Source organism: Panthera pardus, unplaced genomic scaffold (genome assembly GCF_024362965.1).
Source record: "Panthera pardus isolate Hobbes unplaced genomic scaffold, ASM2436296v1 HiC_scaffold_18, whole genome shotgun sequence".
Classification (NCBI taxonomy): Eukaryota; Metazoa; Chordata; class Mammalia; order Carnivora; family Felidae; genus Panthera; species Panthera pardus.
The window spans coordinates 20,792,578-20,813,414 of record NW_026526743.1 but is presented as its reverse complement, the minus strand read 5'-3'; positions in this window follow the sequence as shown (position 1 = coordinate 20,813,414).

The window sequence follows — 20,837 nt, the reverse complement described above, 5'->3', positions numbered from 1 at the left end:
AAAACTGGGAATAGTGGGGAAATTCCACAATTTGACAAAGTGCACCTACAAACAACTTACAGCTAACATTGCACCTAATGGTGAAAGACTGAATTATTTTCACCAGAGTTTAGGCAAGATGTCACCCTCACCACATTTATTCAACATGTTACTGGAAGTGTTAGCTGGTGCAATAACTTTTAAAAGGAAATGAAAGGCATACAAATGAGAAGAGAAGAAATGAAAATGTTTGTATTTGCAGATGACATGATTACCTATGTAGAAATCTAGTTTTAAAAAATCTCCTAGAACTATCAAGTGAATCCAGTAAGCTTGCAGGATACCAGATAAACATGCAAAAAATCCATTGTATTTCGATATACTAGCGGTAACCACATCAACATCAAAATTTTAAACAGAATACACTTACAGTTGTTTAGAAAAATAAAATACGAAGGTGTAAACCTAACAAAACATATGCAAGACATATACAGACAGCTACACTTGCTGATTAAAGAAATCAAAAAAGATCTAGGTAGCTCAGTCAGCTAAGCAAACAACTCTTGGTTTCAGCTCAAGTCAACATCTCACAGTTCATGAGATCAAGCTCCACACCAGGTTTCATGCTGACAGAACAGAGCCTACTTGGGATTCTTTCTCTCCCTCTTTCTCTGCCCCTACCCTGCTCACACACACACTTTCTCTCTCTCTCTCAAAATAAATAAATAAACTTAAAAAAAAAAGAAAGAAATCAAAGAAGATCTAAATAAATAAGGAGACATACCATGTTCATGGATAAGATGACTCAACATGCTAAAGAGATTACTTTTTCTCAAACTGATATACAGGTTTAATACAATTTCTTTCAAAATCACACACACACACACATATACATGTGTGTGTGTGTATATGTGTGTATATATATCTATATATCTATATCTATCTATCTATATATATATATATATATATATATATATATAAAACATTGAGTGAAAAAACCAATCCCCAAATGTTGTATACTGCATGATTCATTTATGTAACATTCTTTAAGTGATAAAAGTATAGAAAATGAAGAACAGATAAGTGGTTGCTAGGTTGAGAAGAAGGAAATGGATGTAGCTAAAACAAGTGCAACATGAAGTATTCTTATGGGACCTAGAACTGCTTTGTATGTTGCCTACATCAATGTCAATATCCTGATTGTGATAGTGCACTATAGTTTTACAGATTGTTACGATTGGGTTAACTGTGTAAAGGAGTTCATGGGATTTCTCTGAACTATTTCTTACAACTGCACATGAATTTATAATTATCTTATAATAAAAAGTTTCATTTTTTAAAGCCCCTAAAAATCAAGATAACCAAACAGTTGATGATAGGTACTTCTCCCTATTAAAAAGTTTTCCAGCTAATGAATTAAGATGAGAGGGTTACCTGGTTCAGTCAGTTGAGCAGCAGCTCTTGGTTTTAGCTCAGGTCATGATCCCAGGGTCATGGGATCGAGCCTTGTGTCAGGCTCCATGCTCAGCATGGAGCCTGCTTAAGATTCTCTCTCTCTCAGGGTGCCTGGGTGGCTCAGTCAGTTAAATGTCCAAATTCAGCTCAGGTCATGGTCTCACAGTTCATGAGTTTGAGCCCCATGTCAGGCTCTGTGCTGACAGCTCAGAGCCTGGAGCCTGCCTTCAGATTCTGTGTCTCCCTCTCCCCTGCCATTCCCCTGCTCTTACTCTGTCGCTGTCACTCTCTCAAGAATAAATAAACATTAAAAATTTAAATTAAAAAAAAAAAAAGATTCTCTCTCTCTCTCCCTCTGTGCCCTCCCCTGAGATCAATCTCTCTCTCTCTCTCTCTCTCTCTCTCTCTCCTCTCTCTTTCACTAACAAAAAAAGAGAAGATGTCACAGAAATAGAATGTAACCATTTTGCAGCCTTAAAATAATGGAAGATTGGGGCATCTGAGTGGCTCAGTCAGTTAAGTGTCTGACTTGATTTCAGCTCAGGTCATGATTTCATGGTTCGTGAGATCAGTCTCCAGGTCAGGCTCTGCGCTGACAGTACAGAGCCTGCTTGAGATTCTCTCTCTCCTCTCTCTTCCCCTTCCCTGTTTTCAGTCTCTCTCTCTCTCTCTCTCTCTCTCTCTCTCTCAAAATAAATAAATAAACTTTACAAAATAATGGAAGATTTTACCTTTTGGGGTCATTGACCCCTCTGGTTTTTGGTAAAGAGGATACACCTCTTCTCAGAAAAATGAAATTTAATAAACTATATAGGTTAAAAACTATTGATTTATGGTTATCAAAATATTTTCTAAAAAACCAAACCTGTGACATAATAATATATGTGGAATACTTGTTTACTTATCAAATAATAAGGTCTAGTGGAATATCCAATCATTTCAAAGTGGAGATGTGCATAAGTTGTATTTTGAGACACGGATATCTGCAATAGCTATAATGCTATAATTTCTATTGGGGACAAAGTCACAGAATATACAAGAGACAAAGGAACACGTCAAATGACATGAAAACAAAGCAATCAGCAAAATCAAGTCTGTGGAAAACAGTACAATTCATCCAGTTCCTTCAATACATTCCAAAGGGAAGAGAGAGAGGAAATGTGAAAAAAGATGCGGCATGTGAACCAAATTGCAATGGATGGACCTTATCTGATTCAATGAAATTGTTTCAAAGAAAAAGGTTCTGAGACAAGCAGAGGAAGCTGACCATTGGCTGGATATTTGACAATATGAAGGAATTCGGGGTTATTTATTTATTTATTTATGAGAGAGAGAGAGAGAGAGAGAGAGAGAGAGAGAGAGAGCAGGGGAGTCAGGTGTGGGGGTGGGGGGCGGGAAGAGAGAGAATCTTAAACATCCTCCAAGCCCAGTCCGGAGCCTGATGTGGGGCTTGATCCCACAACCCTGGGATCACGACCTGAGCCGAAACCAAGAGTCAGATGCTCAACCGACTGAGCCACCCAGACGTCCCAATTTTGGTACTCTTAATGTAAGATAAAAACATTGTGCTTACGCTTTTTTGAGAAAGCCTTCCCTTTTAGAGATGCACTCTAAATGATCGGTGGGGGAAATAACATGGTATCTGGGATTTGCTTCAATAAACCAGGGGACAGGAAGGGGCCCAGGGGTGGCATCTGAAGAACAGGCACATGGGGTTCTGTTTTTCTGGCGATGCCACTTCTGTACATTTGTTACGTTGTCTGTAATAACAAGTCGCAAATTACGCTGCAATAAATGCCACCCCACATGATTCTTTGTCTTCATCCCGGATTCTTCCCTGCAGACAATTCCTAGAAGTGGAATTTAGGACCTGAAGGGTGTGCACACTGTATGGGTTTTGAAATGTTTTGCTGGAGGAAAGTGGTGGGGCAGGAGAAAACCCGAGGAGCCCAGGACTGCCTGGCGGGGAATGGGAACATTTTTAGAGGTAGAGATTGCCCTCTCTGATTGCTACCCCTCCTCCTTCTGGCCCAGATAAGCTCTTCCTCCATGAAAGAAACCAAATTTTAGTAAGCACTCAAACCCTCGTTCTCATAGTTCAAAATTGCCTAGTTCTTGCTTGCACCCATCTGTGAGGGTAAAATCGTTTCTTCCCCTAATCTCAGCAGCTGGACATAGGTGCTCTGTCTCTTTTATTCAAGATGCTGAAACAACACACTTGTGGTAAATCACACCTTTGTTTTGTAATAATGTCCTCAGGACAAATTTCTAGAGGAGCCTCCACCGGTCAAAAGGAAAGGGACTTTGCTCTCCTGGAAACTGTCCGCTTTACTCCCACCAGCAGCCAGCAGTAAATTGGCTCCTTGCCTCTGGCCAGATACCATCACATTTGCAAACAAACACTGACCAATTTGATGGGTTAAAATAAGGTCACCTCCTATTAACATTAGCATCTTTTATTACTGGGAGGTTGAAAACTCCAGTGTGGTAAACTCAAGAGGCACAGGAGAAATTTAATTCCTTGGGCTCCCTAGGAAAATAAGGTCTAGCGTTTAACCTTACTCAGGAGAGTGAGTTTTCAGGTGCCGAGCCCTCCAGGGCCCAAGCCCACACCCTGAGCTGTGATTCCCAGTGTGGAGCCCCAGCCTCATGCCTGCCAATCGCCTAGAGTGGAGGTCCCAAGGAAAACCTCTAGAAGCAGTCTCTACGAGTGAAGACTGGGCATCACTGTGAAACTCTTATGAAGACCCAGATCTAGAGAGAAGTGTCCCAGTTCCTCATCCTTAAAAACTGGGCTGGGATACAGTTGGAGGTCCTGCCCAGGAGGCAACCATAAACATTAGCAATATGCAATAAAACGCTTCTTTGGAAGACGTACATCTGTATGTCTATTCAGGTCCTCTGCCCATTTTTAAATAAGATTATTTGTTTGGTTTGGTTTGGTTTGGTTTGGTTTGGTTTGGTTTGGTTTGGTGTTGAGTTGCACAAACTATACATTATGTTGTTTTGTTTTAATGTTCATTTATTTATCTTGAGAGAGGGAGAGAGCGTGTGGGGAGGGGTGGGGCGGTGGACAGAGACAGAGGGAGAGAGGGAATCCCAAGCAGGCTGTGCAATGTCAGCACAGAGCCCGACGCAGGGCTCGATCTCAAGAACCACGAGATCATGAAGGGAGCCGAAATCAAGAGTTGGATGCTTCACGGACGGAGCCACCTAGACGCCCCAATTCTTTATATATAAGTGAAATAAGACAGAGAAAGACAAATACCATAGGATTTCATTCACACGTGGAATTTAAGAAACAAAACAAAGAAAGAAAGAGACCAAAAAAAACAAAAACAAAAAACCACAGACTCTCAAATACCAAGAACACACTGGTGGTGGGCAGAGGGGAGGTGGGTGGGGGTGAAACAGATAAAGGGATTAACAGCACACTTATCAAGATGAGCACTGAGTATTGTATAGAACTGTTGACTCACTATACCGTATACCTGAAGCTAATATAACACTGCATGTTAATTACACTTTAATATAAAAAATAATTTTAAAAACCACAAGAATAGATAAATAAGTGCCTAAGAGAAGTAAGCAAGTGTTCATCCCAAGCAGGGAGTCTGAGGATGTGACAAACACAGAAACCTACCCATCTGCTCCCTGCCTCCCCACCCAGCTTGCAGGCAGCCTTCTGGAGGGAGAGAAAGATCCCGTGGTCACCTTCCCGCGGGCGGCCGGAGGCCAGCATGTGCACCCTGGGACAGGAGCCCCAAACAGCACCCATGATGCTTCCAGACTCAAAAGAACAGAGTTTTTAATGCTTTCTACACATTTTTCAAAGAATTTTTTATGTGCCCTATACTACAAATCAAATAATTGTGGGGGGCGGTGCTCGCAACACCTGAAATAAAATAATGCAAACTACCCAGTAAATGAGCACTTGTATTCTGAGTAAGCAGAGTTTATGTTCCAAATCTCCATCAGTGAACAGAGATCTGCATAGCTTAGGACCAAAAAGCTCCTTTCTCCCTTCTCACTTCCCCTCACCTCCTCCTTCCACCTTTTCCTGTGTGTCTTCCTAAGAAGGGTTAGCATCCCAAGCAGCACTGGAGGGGGAGAAAGCCACTCAGCAACCCCCACAGCACCGTGACCCGCTCCGCACAGTGTGGCCAACCCTTGCCCAGAAGAACAACCCCATGTCCAGGGTCTCTGACCAGCTGCACCAACAGCATGTTTTGGAGGTCTGCGCTGTCCAGCTTGCAAGCTGTGTCGTAACCCTGTCTTCAGCTTCTTCGGTGTCACACAGGCAACTGGGGTGGCACCAGACCCCAGACTCAGGAGACAGTGCCCAGTCGTGGGAGCTAATGTATGTCCCCAAGTCCAGTATTAGCCACTGGCCACAGGCAGGCAAGGGACACACGGGGGCAGTGCTCCATTTTCTCAGCAGCCCCTGGTTACAGGGTTTTCTCTCCACAGAAAGCCGAGGAATTACTCATTTGCATTACTCATTCCTAAAAACGTTCAGAAAAATTAGGGACCCAAAACTGATGCCGGTTTTCTCAAGGGGCTTCTTTAGCTCCTCTGCTAGGATTCCCCTCCTGTCCTACCAAAGCAGCTGGGGCCTCTGACCCCTGGCAAAGCAAGAAATGCCCAGCCGGTGCCTCGTTTCTATTTCAATAGTCTGAATACAACCTCCTTTCGGGTGCATCTTTTTCTAATTCTGTGGCAAAGAAATGGCTCTGGTTACACCTGCCCTTGTTTCCATCCCTGGAAGGGAGCCCGGGTGGTTAGGCTGAGGATCTCGCCCTCCGCCCCCAGGCTGCTCAGTGCCATCCAGGGGAGTTACACCTGTTCCAGGGCTCTTTCCTGCCAGCCGGTTCTGCTCCCTCACCTTCAGGGGACCCATCCGGGCACATTGCTCTTCAACAATGTGACTTCAACCTCTCGTCATAAAATGAAATGATTCTGCTGTTTACGCTGTTAGCTACATTTATCTTTAAGAGCAAGATGTTGAGTTTAGTTTTAATGATGAAAAAAGCCTTTCGAAGGATAACTCATTGGAACTCATTATGTACTATAAAGGCCACTATTTAAAGATTCAGTAATTCCAGTGATGATCTTTTTAAAGCAGATTTATAGCAGAAAATAGTTGGATTCTTTGACTTCGGTTATAATTTTCCATTTTGTAATTTAATACTCCTTTAGTTTATATTTGCACATTAAAAATATAGCATCTAAAAGTCCATCATTAAATACTTTTAATAAGTGCAATAAATAAGTTTTACAGTGTGCATAAATCTAAAAACAAAACCCAACATAAATTGTTAATCTTACACTTTTTCTCATTAATTGCAATACATAAACATATGTTTTATACAAAGATATTTGCTACAAAATAAGTATAATAAATACAGTTTACCACATGTATTAATCTTAATAGTTACAAGCTGTTAATCTTATATATTAGGTAATAATTTGCAATAAATAATTGTTTATTATCTTGATGTTTGCTTGTCTTGGGTTTTAGCAATATGCAATAAAGAAATGCAATTTTGAATAATTTCATTGTAAGACTGCTGGGGAAATACTGTGTGTTATAATTAGCTGAGAGAGGTTTCTGTTCACAAGAAGGACCATGGAGATGGGGAGAAATCACCAAACCATACGTTAGTGAGTCCATAAATAATTTTAGAAGTTAAGTTCAATTTCAAATAATACGTTTTCAAACTTAAATGCAAATGAAATTAGTGTAACATGTCCCATTCTTTTGTGCTTTTATCGTTACACATTCAAAGGAGACAAAGAGAGCTGGGAACCCTGCAGAAACCGCCCAGTTCCTGAGATGGCGAGCTGGCCACCTCGGGCAGAAAGAGTAGACTGCCCCATCGGCTGCGGGCTCCCCTCGGCCCGCAAGGGCAACCTCTAGAACAGCCAGCAGGAGCGTGCACGCACGCAGCACCCTCCACACCTGACCTCCCGCAGGCACCTACGAAATTCCGTGTGAAAACTGCAGGCTATTTTTCAGGGAGGGGTAGTCACCTTTACCGAACTTAATAAAAACTGTTAATCTTATATGTAAAGGTAATAATTTGTCATAAATAATTGTTCATTATCTGGGTATTTGCTTGTCTTGGAGTTTAGCAATATGCAATAAAGCAGTGCAATTTTGAGTAATTTGATTGTAAGACTGCTGGGGAAATGTGGTGGATCGTAATGAGCTGAGGGAGGGTCCTGTGGGCACGAGACACTGAGACAGAACCAGACCACCGTCTACCAGCGAGTGTGAACCCGGTGCCCTCGCTGGTGAAAACATGGGGTCTTTAAATATTCACTCAAAGGCGCAGAGCGAACCAGTTCTCCTACTGCTCCTGAGGGTGCAAACCTCACCCGGAGAAAACCAGCTCTGGCTGAATTAGAACTTGATCCCTGAGTGATGTTCAGGTACCCCGAGAGAAGCTCAGGTCCTACGTGTGGGCGCTGGAAATGCCGCTGCAGGAGAGGGTCCTGGACAAGGCTCCATGGGGCCCTTGTACTGGCATCAAAGGCTCACCCGTGTGCCTCACACTTCTCACTGCAGCAGCCACACCCTGTCACATCCCTGCAGGCACAGAGCTAAGGCAGTCCTGGCCAAGATGAGACTGTGTCACCAAAGAGTGAGCACCCTGTGGGCTTTGTCTTCACGGGATCACAAGGGCACAGTCACTTTAGGAAAACCTCCCCCAGACAAGAAAAGAAAGGAGGGAGAGAGGGGGAAAGACAGGAGGGTGGAGGGAAGGAAGGAGGGAGGGAGGGAGGGAGGGAGGGAGGAAGGGAAGGAGGGAAGGAAGGAAGGAGGGAAGGAAGGAAGGAAGGAAGGAGGGAGGGAGGGAGGGAAGGAAGGAAGGAAGGAAGGAAGGAAGGAAGGAAGGAGGGAGGGAAGGAAGGAAGGAAGGAAGGAAGGAAGGAAGGAAGGAAGGAGGGAAGGAGGGAAGGAAGGAAGGAAGGAAGGAAGGAAGGAAGGAAGGAAGGAAGGAAGAAGGGAAGGAGGGAAGGAAGGAAGGAAGGAAGGAAGGAAGGAAGGAAGGAAGGAAGAAGGGAGGAAGGGGAGGAAGGAAGGAGGGAGTGAGGGAAGGAGGGAAGGAGGGAGGAAGGAAGGGAAGGAGGGAAGGAAGGAAGGAAGGAAGGAAGGAAGGAAGGAAGGAAGAAGGGAAGGAGAGAAGGAAGGAAGGAAGGAAGGGAAGGAGGAAGGAAGGAAGGAAGGAAGGAAGGAAGGAAGGAAGGAAGGAAGGAAGAAGGGAAGGAGGGAAGGAAGGAAGGAAGGAAGGAAGGAAGGAAGGAAGGGAAGGAGGAAGGAAGGAAGGAAGGAAGGAAGGAAGGAAGGAAGGAAGAAGGGAAGGAGGGAAGGAAGGAAGGAAGGAAGGAAGGAAGGAAGGAAGGAAGAAGGGAAGGAAGAAGTAGGGAGGAAGGGAAGGAAGGAAGGAAGGAGGGAGGAAGGGAAGGAAGGAAGGAGGGAGGGAGGGAAGGAAGGAAGGAAGGAAGGAAGGAAGGAAGGAAGGAAGGAAGGAAGGAAGAAGGGAAGGAAGAAGTAGGGAGGAAGGGAAGGAAGGAGGGAGGGAGAGAGGGAGGGAGGGAGGGAAGGAGGGAGGGAGGGAGGGAGGGAAGGAGGGAGGGAAGGAAGGAAGGAAGGAAGGAAGGAAGGGAAGGAAGAAGGAGGGAGGGAGGGAGGGAAGGAAGGAAGGAAGGAAGGATGGAGGGAGAGGGAGGAGGGAGGAAAATAGGAAGGAAGAAAAGGGAGGGAAGGAGGAAAGGAGAGAGGGAGGGAGAAAGAGGGAGGAAAATATGAAGGAAGGAAGGAAGGAAGGAAGGAAGGAAGGAAGGAAGGAAGGAAGAAGGAGAAAGAAACCAGGACAGAATCCCAGATCCATTATAACCCCAAACAACTTTTTCCACTGGAGACAATATTAGCACCCCCATAAAACACACACATACTGACATGCATCAAGTGATACAAAAGTCCCACATCGAAGCACACTAGCAATGCGTTCCTGTGGTTTTCACATCTCCTTCTATGCTTCTGGTACTCCAAGCCCCTGGTACAGCCAGCCTGGCTTCCTCTTTTTATACACAGCCCTCCAGCATCACCTAGAGCGTGAGCCGCTGGCACCTCTCCGCCCAGACTGAGCATGTCCCAGTCCACAACCTGGGAGGGGGCCGTTCATCAGGGCAACAGAACAGTTTGGTGCATGGGCAGTCCCACCTTGGGCTGGGCTTCAGGCAGAGCTGGTTCCAGGCTCCCAGGAGCAAGTTCCATGAGCCTGAGGTCTACAGGGTCTGAAGACTACACGGGTCCACTGGTTTGTCCTCTCCTGAATCACACAGTGAGCAGCTCCTGTCCTATCACACTGCCCTCTGCCAGGCTGAGAAAGCCAGGCTGGACAGGGATGTAAGCCACCACACACACACACACACACACACACACACACACACACACACAAGCGTGCATATCGAACAAAGCCCTCAGCTCTCAGGTGTCCCTCTTTGCAGGCCCACCAACCCCCCAATCCTGGATGTGAGACAATGGTCTCAGGATGCTGCTAGACCCCCCCAGGAGGAGGGACTTGCCCACAAACCCCCACCTCCCCCTAGATCATGATACTGAAGCTTCCTCTTGAGGTTCACGAGGGGTCAGCAGAACCCCACCTCAGCTCATTAAGGGAAAGAAATTTTTGGACACCCCTGGATAGTCAGGAAACCGTGGCTAATCCAGACTCCTGGTGGAGGGCCCAGCATGAAAGGGGGACCACTGTAATGTGAGAGCCCCAAAGGGGAGAACGTGCGCTTTTCTCAAGCTCAAGGGGAAGGGAAAGATGGCTGGAAAAGTCTGCTGTTCACAGGCAATTGCCACAAAAAGCCAGGAATGACGAACACTCAAGAGCCATTTGGGCAGATGGAAACGCGCCTTTCCCCTCGCCTGAAGACGCAAAAAGCAATCCGAGTCCCTGGGCGGCGTGGGGCAACTGCGGAAATCTCGCAGCCAGATGAAGCTCATAAATTTCCCCTATGAACAATTGTTTTCATTTCCCTCCCATGCCACTAGATATTATAAGTGGAAAGCAAAACACAAGTAAATATGTTCATTCCACTCTTGTGATCAGTGATAAACGAGAGACTGCGGAGGCTGACAAAGGTCAGCGGGCCGCCTGTGGCGGGTCTGCGAGCGGACACTGCCACCCTCCGGTCGCGCGCGGGACTGCACCGGCCGGGACGGCCTGACTCGCCCGCCAGCCCGGGCTCCAAGCGCAGGGGGCGGGCTCACTTCCTACACGCTTCACTTCGCTCCAGTGAGGACATCAATGCATACAAATTGCAGAAAAGTGAGAAAGTACAGAGAACCCCACATTAAAAATAACCGTCATTCACTACCCCTCTCCCAAATATAACCACTCCTATTTACATTTTAGCACATTTTTCTGGTCTCATCCTATGATGCGTACAGAAACTAGACATACAAAATATAAAAAAGTGTTCACGCAATGCTCAATCATGATTTTCCATGTAACGTTTAAACTAAACTAATTTCCATGAATATATTTTTAAGGGCTGCATAATATTTCATCTTGTGACTATATCAAAAGTTACTTAACCATCCCCCAATCATTGTCCAAAGTGTTTCTAACGTTTGAATCATTGTAGATCATGTTGTAACTAAAATCTTCCTGCATGAAGTTCATGCATGTTGTAACTAAAATCTTCACGCATGTTCACATTGTTTAGATCACCAGAGGTGGAATTACTAAGAAAATAAACATGTGTGAACCTCTTAACGACATTCCTATTTTCTAGATGTGAAATGCTGTATGAAGACTATTATAAGAAATGATGGGTGGGCATAATAAATAATTAAAGAACATGCACTATTTCTTGGGCATGAAGGCTCTGTACTCTCAGCATGTCAGTCTTCCCCCATCTAATCTTTCAACCAAATGCAAGTCCAAAAACAATTCTATCAAAGCCTCTTTGATATTTTGTCACATTGATTTCAAATTTTATTTGAAAGTATAAATAAGTAAAAAATATCCAAGAGACATTTTTGTAAAAAAAAAAAAAAAAAAGAGAGAGAGAAATGGGGTTTTGCTCAACCAGATATTAAAATGTATTGCAGAAAGCAACAATAATTAAAACCGTGAAGTTTTAAAAAGTTTAAAGGAAAATAACTGCGGAAACAAACACATACATTTACATTTTAACACAAAGGCATTTCATATCAATGGGGAAAGGATGGCTCATCGATAAAAATAGAAGTACAATCTGCCACTCATTGGGAAAACAAAATTAGTGCCCTGCTTCATACCACATATTAAAGCAAGCCCTGTAGGCATTCAAGATTTAAATTTTTAAGTGAAACTAAGAAGTACCATCTACATAAATTGCAATGGGGAAGGTTTTTCTAAATCCAATTCCAAAGACAAAAACCAGAAAGAAAAAAAAAAGATAACTAATGTTGAATTATACAAATTTAAAATATCCACTTGTGTGGGCTCCTGGGTGGCTCAGTCGGTTAAGTGTCCAACTTGGGCTCAGGTCATGATCTCACAGTTCATGGGTTTGAGCCCCACATCAGGCTCTGTGCTGACACCTCAGAGCCTGGAGCCTGCTTGGGATTGTGTGTCTCCCTCTCTCCCTCTGCCCCTCCCCCACTCATGCTCTGTCTGTCTCTCTCTCTCAAAAATAAACATTGAAAAATTAAAATAATAATAAAATAAAATAAAATAAAATATCCACATGTGAAAAAAACAATTTTGCAATTGAAGGTAAACCAAAGCCAGGGGGAAAAGTTTTATACATATAACAGAAGGTTAATTCCCCTAATGCATAAAGCTTTCTTACAAATGTATAACAAAGAAATATTTTAACAGGAAAAACTATATTGAGGACAAAAGTAGCAATTCACAAAAGAATAAACATAAATGATAAATAAGCATATAAAAGATGCTTGACCTTATTAGTAATCAAAGACACATGCATTTAAACAAAAATGAGTTCATTTGGGCCCTTATATTGGTAAAGATAGAAACAATGCTAATATAGGGGTGCCTGGCTGCAGAGTGAGCAACTCTTGATCTTAGGGTTGTGAGTTCGAACCCCACGTTGGGCGTAGAGCCTACTTAAAAAAAGAAAAGAAAAGAAAAGAAACAATGATAATATATCATATAGGACTGTCAAGGACAAAGAAACGAACCCTTTCTACACTACTAGTAATAGGGTAAGCTGGGCAACCTTTATGAAGGATAATTTGATAATATTATCAAAAGCATTTAAAATGCATGACCCAAAGATTCTATTCCCAAAGGAATCAATCATGGATGTGTATAAAGATTTCACTTAAGTTGTTCATTGCTTTTGGGAACAAATCATAATGTCAACAACAGAAAAGTAAATATACATGAAGAGTAGATATGTATGTATATATGTATAAATTCTCCATACAATAGAGTCCCCAAAAGTAATGTTATAGAAATTTACTTATTAACATTTAAGGATTTATCATAATATTCTGTCAAGTAATAAAAAGCAAATTACAAACAGTGTAACTATGCTTTCTGCACGCATAGAAAAACTATAAGGGTTTACCTCCAAATAATAATAGTGTTCAAAGTTATAAGTAATATTTAATATTCTTTTTGCTGGTTGGTACTTTCTAGCTTTCTACCCTTAATGATTTCTAATCAATTGTTAATGAGAAAAATAGTTTTTAGTGGTTTCCTAGAAATGTACTGATATACATTCCCACGAGCAGTGCATTTAGGTGTCTGTTCACAGATTCACAGAATATGCTCAGAACACAGACTAAGGCACATTCTAGAAGCAGAGCCACAGGCATAAACCCTCAAGGAGTTCCAAGTTAGAGAGACCAAGAACAAAGCAAGAAAGCAGCGCTGGGATGATACAGAGGAAGCGAGCGGATATTGAGAGGCTGGGGAAGGGAGCTATCCCAGGGACGAGCTTGGGGAGGGCCACTCTGCGAAGGTGAGGAAAGAGGAGAAACAGGAGTCTGGTGAGGAGCAGGTCCTTGCACATCTGGGCAAGTATTTCCTGCAGAGGCAACAGCAAGGTTTAGGGCAGAGTGTGTGGTGTATGTAGAAGGAGGCTCGTATAGCTGGAAGAGAAAAAGCAAAGGTGAGCTGGCAGAAGGTGGGGTCAGGGACATCGAGGGAAGGGATGAGTAGCAGCATCCTGGAGAACCTTCTGGGCCATCATAGGAAGTTCAGATTTTCTTCTGGGTGTAATTGTAATGGGACCCGGGGAGGATTTTGTGCAGAATGATGTGACCCAATTTCGTGTCCCCAGGATACCACTACTCTGGGTTGAGTCAGGAGGTCACTGCAGACACTGAGCCTGAACTGGAGTGGCCTCAAGAACCGGGCAGCACTGGCCGTCACACGTGCTAATTTTGTAAGCAGCCAGGACAGCATCTGGCGGTGGGGGGTATCTTAAATTTCTCAGGGCCCCTAGCTAACAAGGATGCTCAGGCAGTTCATCCCTCAGTAGATCTGGACATTTCTGAAAAACAGAAAACTAGGCTAAGAGGGTCAACCAAAGATACAACATCTGCCATCCCTCTCCAGTCCAGAAATCATCCTACAAATTGGCCTTGCACCCAACCTAAACGGTGACCAGTTAGTGGCTAAGCAAGGAAAGGAGAACATGAATCATTGGATCATTCAATCATCTACCTTTACCTTGTGTCCATCACCACATGGGCCAGCACAGAAGCCACACTTTCCACAAAACATGGATCAAAAGTTTTCCTGCATCCAATGCCCCATGTGATGGAAGGAAGGATATACGTGATCTCACATCTTTTCTCAGGCCTGGGAGATCACTGATGGATTTCCATGACTTATTTCCTCCTGAGTTCCAATGTGAGCCCACTGTATTCATATGGGGGAAATTTTCTATGTTTTTCCTACCAAATCTTTTAAAAGACATTATCATCACTTGTATGATACAAATTAATGAAAATTTTTTCTTAAAATTATTCTTCTGAACTGAGGGGTCTGTTCTAGACCTACACATCTAGTACCCCCCAATTACAGGAGGTCTCTGCCTCTCCTGGTGCCATATTCCCATTTCTCTGCACACTGCTTCCCCAGTTTCTGAAGAGGTCTGTTACCTTGCTTGGGAAAGTCATTCTTTTATACTCAGAAAGCCCTCTTGGGGTGTTGGGGGATAGGCAAAGTGGGAGAAGGGCCCTGGGGACAGTCTGGGGTTAGTCCCCTGCCTTCCTGGGAGTCAGACACCAGGGTCCATCGGCTCTGTGCAAATAGATCAGCCATGAATTTGTGACTTCCATCATCCTCACCCAAAGCTAGAGCTGGCTGCTCTGTGTGCACCTGGGGGACCATGTGCATGGGGGGATGGGGGATAGGGAGGTTCTTTTGTGCGAGACGACTCAGGAGCTCAGCCAGTGTCTGAATGCCTGGGGATAACCTGGTTGAGTAGATGTGAAGGCATCAGAGAGGGAGGTATCTGTGTGGCTATAGGTAGTAGCATTCCAGGTCGGGACCCTCTCAGCCAACTGAAAATCCATCTGTCCCAAGCCCTCCGGGCACAGTGCCACCGTAAAGGCTAACCCAGGACCCACGGCACTGGCTAGAAAAGTCACAGCACGTGATACACAAAGCTGTCTATGGATATCTTAGTGCCAGCTGACTCTGACGTGCCCCAGGCCCCCAAGGTATCACAGAAGCCACAGCCCAGCCTGAGACAACATCACGACACCGAGACAGCCCGGGCATGCAGTTGGCAGGCCTTACCTTTCCACTCTGACTGCTTCAACAAAGGGAAGAGTGGTAACACACGTGGTGGCATGTTTGTGTGTGGTTCTGTGAGCATCTCACCTCTGGACTCATACTCCACTGCTCTGCCCTGGTCCTTAAGGTGATGCTGGGCACACGGTAGGCACCTAACAGTGTTTGCTAAATACAGAATACCACAGGGGAAAGTGGAAAGGACGTGTAGACACAATCCAAGGGCTCATTTCTCTACCTGTTTTCTATCCAAAGGCAGCACAGCAGAGCGCATGCACGGTCATCAATTTCACACGAGTATTGCCGTAGGGGAGAAGGCCAGGCCCACAGCCCGGGTGGCTTGTACCATCATAACGAATCACCTGCCGAAAGACACCAAGGTGTCCAAGTGCTGCTGAGGCAGGACACGGCAGAGTCAGAACTGCCCTCGGAGGCGGGCTGCAGAGCAGAGGCCGGCAGGCTGGAAGGTGAACACCACCACCGACTTGGCTACAGGGAAATTTGGACAACGCCGGATCTCTGTGTCCCTATGTGCGAGGCGATGCTAATTACCCAGGCTTGTCCCAAGATTCTAATGACTTAATGAGCACAAAAGCTCCTCGTTAGCCAGGGGGCTAAAGGCATCACTGTGCCATGTTGAAGGGAAGCCGTGTTTGCTACTGGCCAGAGCAGGGAGGGGGTGGAAGGGGATGAACACACCTATCAGCGTCTGAGGCCAGAATTTTAGCCCTGGGGTGCCTGCCCCTCCCCGTGGGGGCCAGAACTGGATGGATGAGTCCCTGTGGAGTGCAGAGCAAGGAGCAGCTGTAGACCTCCAGCAATGCACTGCCCTGGAGGAAGGGGAGGGTTCATGGTTGGGGAGACGGGGAAGGCAGCCCCACACTTAAGTGTCTGTGCTCCAAGTGACCTCCTTTCCCCCAGGGGGCACCTCCACGCCTATCTCAAAATGGTTAAGGGATTCGGTGCCTGGGTGGCTCAGTTGGTTAAGCATCCAATCCATCTTGACTTTGGCTCAGGTCACGATCTCACGGTTCGCGGGTTTGAGCACCACGTCTGGCTCTATGCTGACAGCATGGAGCCTGCTTGGGATTCTCTCGCTCCCTCTCTCTGCTCCTGCCCCGCTCACTCATGCTGTCTCTCAAAATAATTATTTTTTAATGGTTAAGAGATGAGAGGTGATATAAATTAGGAAATAGATAAGCACATATACTAAACATGGAGTTCTGTTGTGGTTTTTTTACCCCATTAGATTACTAAGCAGGCATTCAGCCATGCTTCCTCCACAAGAGTAGTGTAGAACGTACTAGAAACAAAGGGATCAGTTGCACTGACCCTGCTCTTTTCCCACCAGGCCACATGCCCTGGCAACAGTCTGTGTCAGGCTGTTTCCACGACCAGGAAAGGGTCCCCAAGCCGGAAAGGGAAGGATGAGAGCCCTTACCAACAGCAAACCCCACTTATCATAAAGGCAGAACTCCAGGAAGTTGGAGCCGTTTTTTGCACCCACTGGCATATTGGGGGGCTGACCCATCCCCTTCAGTGACCTTCACCACCCTCAGGCTCACCAAAGATACACAACATATTTTAATCCAGAATGCTCTCCCTCAAGCCGTTCCATGACGGGATCCAGGGACAAAACAGCCAAGTTGGAGACTGGGAGGTGTCTCCTGACAGCCTGTCTCAGTCCCGCCACCCTTAGGCCTGAGGAGATCACCGGAAAAGGCAAAGACGCAGTTCCAGCCCAGGGAGCTCACGAGTGTGGAGGAAGAAGACCCAAGCTACAAGGGGATCCTGGGGGAGGAGGCGAGGCTGTCACTGCCCTGTGCCATGTGGCCCCACAGAGCCCGGCAGACATCCATACAGGCTGGGCAGGCAGAGGCATGTCCTGGGGGAGTGGGCCGTGAGTTTCCAGCCTGTAGAGTGTGCTCTTTACCAAGCGGTGTTCCAGGTTCAAGAGAAATGTTCATCAAAGGCTCCCTGGTCTGCACTGTGCCCAGTGGCCGGGAGGAGCCAGCTTGGCCCCTCCAGGTCGCTCCTCAGAAAAGAGCATGAGAACCACAGAGCTGGCCTCATTCAGGGCAGGAGACATCAAGGGAGTGTAGGCCCTCAGACCAGCCAGCGTCCCTGCCGTGAGGCCACCCCTGCTGCCTGCCACATTCTACCCACCGGCCTCTGAAATCCACACACGGAAGTGACAGGGCACCCTGCTGGGAGGTCATTAGATCTGAAAGTTAACTACCCTGAAATACTGGGGTCTCACCCCCGTCCCCATCCCACATTGAATACACCAAGCCCTCCTCCTCATCTACAACTGTGTGCAACCCCTTCTTTCTGGACTTTTCTCCCTCATTAACCGACAGTCACGTATTCAGATGCAGATCAACCACCCCTCCCTTCCTCGGGGGCATTTTTTCCACCCACCCCACCTGGCCTCATCTCCTGATTCTTCAGGGTGGAAAAAGGAAATGCTCACCTCAAAATTTAAGGAGGTACCAAAACACTCAACAATCAAGGTTAAGTGCAATATTTTTAAAAATCACAACTGATGTGGAAAAAAAAATTCAGATGAGAAAAAACCTCAAAATTATATAAATAAAGACAGGGTCTGGCCTGGCACAGCACAGCCCTGCGTCAGCTGCCTGACCCCAAGGCCAGGCCCTGCCACTTCACACGGTCAGGGGCTAGTCCATATTCGTTGGGGTGATGTCTGGATTAGTCTCTGTCCCCACAAGGGCAAGGGCAAGGGCAGCGTGCTTCACCAGCCCTGGTGTGCCTGGCCTCCGGCTGAGAGCGTGGTGCACGGTAAAGAGATGCCCAGGGACCCCGGAATGATCACAGGTGGCAAACAGCCCTGAAAGCTGTGCTGTGAGCGGTTCTTGTCCGCTCAGATGCATGACAGCCTCGAGGCTCCAGCTCCTGCCCCGGGGGACCCCCTGCAGGACCAGCCACTGCTACGCAACCAGCCCCCTCTTCTCAAAGGTAGGAGCCTGAGCTGGGCTCTGATGAGCCCTTTGCCGTCATTTGTGAGACAATATATTAAGTACAGAACTGACAGGATGGATGCAGTGAAGATGAGAAAAACAATCAGGCAGACCCAGAGAAAAAGTGGGACCAATTTCCTGGGGCTCCTGCGACTTTTCTCCCCCTTTCCCGAGGACTACAGCCAAGCGGCCGTGGGAAGGCATGTCCTGCCCCAGCAGGCGCCTGGGTGCCTGGGCTCCTGCTGCTGGGGAACCAGGCTGGATCCATATTCCAAGGCGGTCACTCTCTGTCCACCTCTTCACAGAGAACATTTCTATTTTGAGGAAGTGTCATCTGAGGCTGGTCTGGAATCACAGTGTACAGGTTTGCCTGAAACATGCCCAAATTCTGACAACTGCTCAATAAAAATCCCCAAATAACCATGCTCTATTTTTGCGTTTTTACAAGTTCTTTGAAAGAAAAAAGAAAAAAAAGAGAGAGAGAGAGATGAAGAAATACAGAATTTTTCCACTCTCTTACCTGATGTCCCAGTTGCAAGAGAAACAGGAAGGAGGGGAGGACACGAGCACGGGGGGGATCGCCACACGGGCAGTCTGCGCATGCCGGCTGCCCCTGCCCTCTGACACACTCCCGCACTGCAGGTGGGCATTGCCCCAGCCTCTGCGTGCACCTGCCTTTTCCCTCCGGTCTGGAGAAGCAGCTGTGCTTCTCTGCTGATGAAAAGGGGGAGAAGTGCCCCAATCTCCACCATTCACTCCCCTGGCTCCTGGAAAGATGCCAGCCAGAGAGGGTGCCCATGCACAGCCCCTGATGCCACAGCCCAGCGCTGCTGGCTCCTGAGGACCCAGGCCACGCCAGAAACCAGCCTGGCTCATTGTTGAGGGGGGACGGCTGCAGAGGGGGAAAGCAACACGCTGTTGTGATTCTTTGTTGAAGACTCACAAGCCCTGCCGAAGGGTCAGTCTCCCTTTCAGAAAGGACATTAGGTGCCATTTTCCTCCTGGAAGCCCCATAAATCCCCACATCTCCTCGATATACAATTCAAAAAAGGCCTCAAAATTGCCATTGCTGTCATGCTAAGCACTGGAAAGTTCTGCTTGACCTTTATTAACATTTTTCTAAACCAATATGTTTTTTTTTTTGCTACAAGCACCCTGAGGAATTATGAAAAATACTTTTTTCTGTAGTTTATCCCATATGCACTTAATAGGCTCACAAATATAATACCATTATAAAAAAGAAAAACTGCCAACTCTGCTAAAAAAATTGTCATAACACTAAATTATTATATAAATATAAAAGGAGTGTGTCTGTAAAATATTCACTCAATGAACATCCCAAGGTGATGGTTTTGCTATGTTGTTTTTATTCCTGAGAGATCCATAATGCATTTGGATATGCCACATGTCACCACATGAATCAGGCAGTTAATGCATGTGCTTTTTAGAAGCAGGGATGTCTTCCCAATAGAATGTGCTATAAAAAAATGTAGAGATCCGGCTGCTTTGTCTGATAGGCATAATTTAATGTCTTGCTTATAATACTGCATCTTAAGGAAAAATACACACTGTCCTATGTAGTTATTTACAATATATTGCTAAGTCTATGCAAATATGTTTCCCCGAGCCTGGGATTATATAACAAAGGTCAACAATGTTTGAAATATTTTGAAGCATATTCCCAATATGCTTAGTGTATGGTGCTAATGTCCAATATATGCACATATATCTTAATATATTTCCAGATATTTCTGTTCATTGTTCCCTCCATAGCTTCCCACAGAATACTATTAGAGGAATGTTTTCTTCGGAAGAAAGCCAAACATTGCCTATCCATCTTGGAAAAATTTATTAAGGTGCCTAATTATGTAGTCCTTAATATCGCTTTCGTATGGAGGTTGCTCAGTGGAAACTGTGGAAGAGAGAAAGATAGAAGCCAGTTCAATAACACCGAAATAGGGATACAACCTACACAAAAAGCCAACACACACCTATGTGATCTTATTTCTCTGTCACGGATTTCCAAAGCAGGCAATTAAACTTAGGCATTACATGTGTGCGTGCACACACACACACACACACACACACACGGGTTTGTGATTTGGCCTACGTAAAAACAAAGATTACAAGCCACACATTTTATTCTCACCTCTAAATATTGCAAATTCTGTCCTTATTTTTCTGAGGCGACTTCTGCGGTCACATGCACATTTCATTCAGGTCACTTTTCTTAAGAAAAGAAGATTGAGCTAGCTACACAAGATGAGGGAAAGGGTCTAAAAACCAGACCCCCAGCATCCAAGCTGTGCCCAGAAGAGAATGTAAGAGAGATTGTTTGCATCAAGGGTATCTGAGATCTGAGTGCCCAGTGTCATCTTTTATCCCAAATCGTTCCATTCCCTTATCGTTCTCCACTCATTGGGTTGGACCAAATTGAAGAAGCCTACACAGTCACCCAGATGCCAATACAAAGCAGCCGATGCTGTTAAGAAGAGGTCCCTTTCCAGAAAAAGATGGTCATCCCCAGCATGTGGACCAAACTGAACAGGTCAGCCAGCTTTTCATTTCTGGGCTGTTGTAACTCTGTGTAGCCATCACGAACTCTAGGCCACATTACTCCAGAGGTCACTCTGCTGGC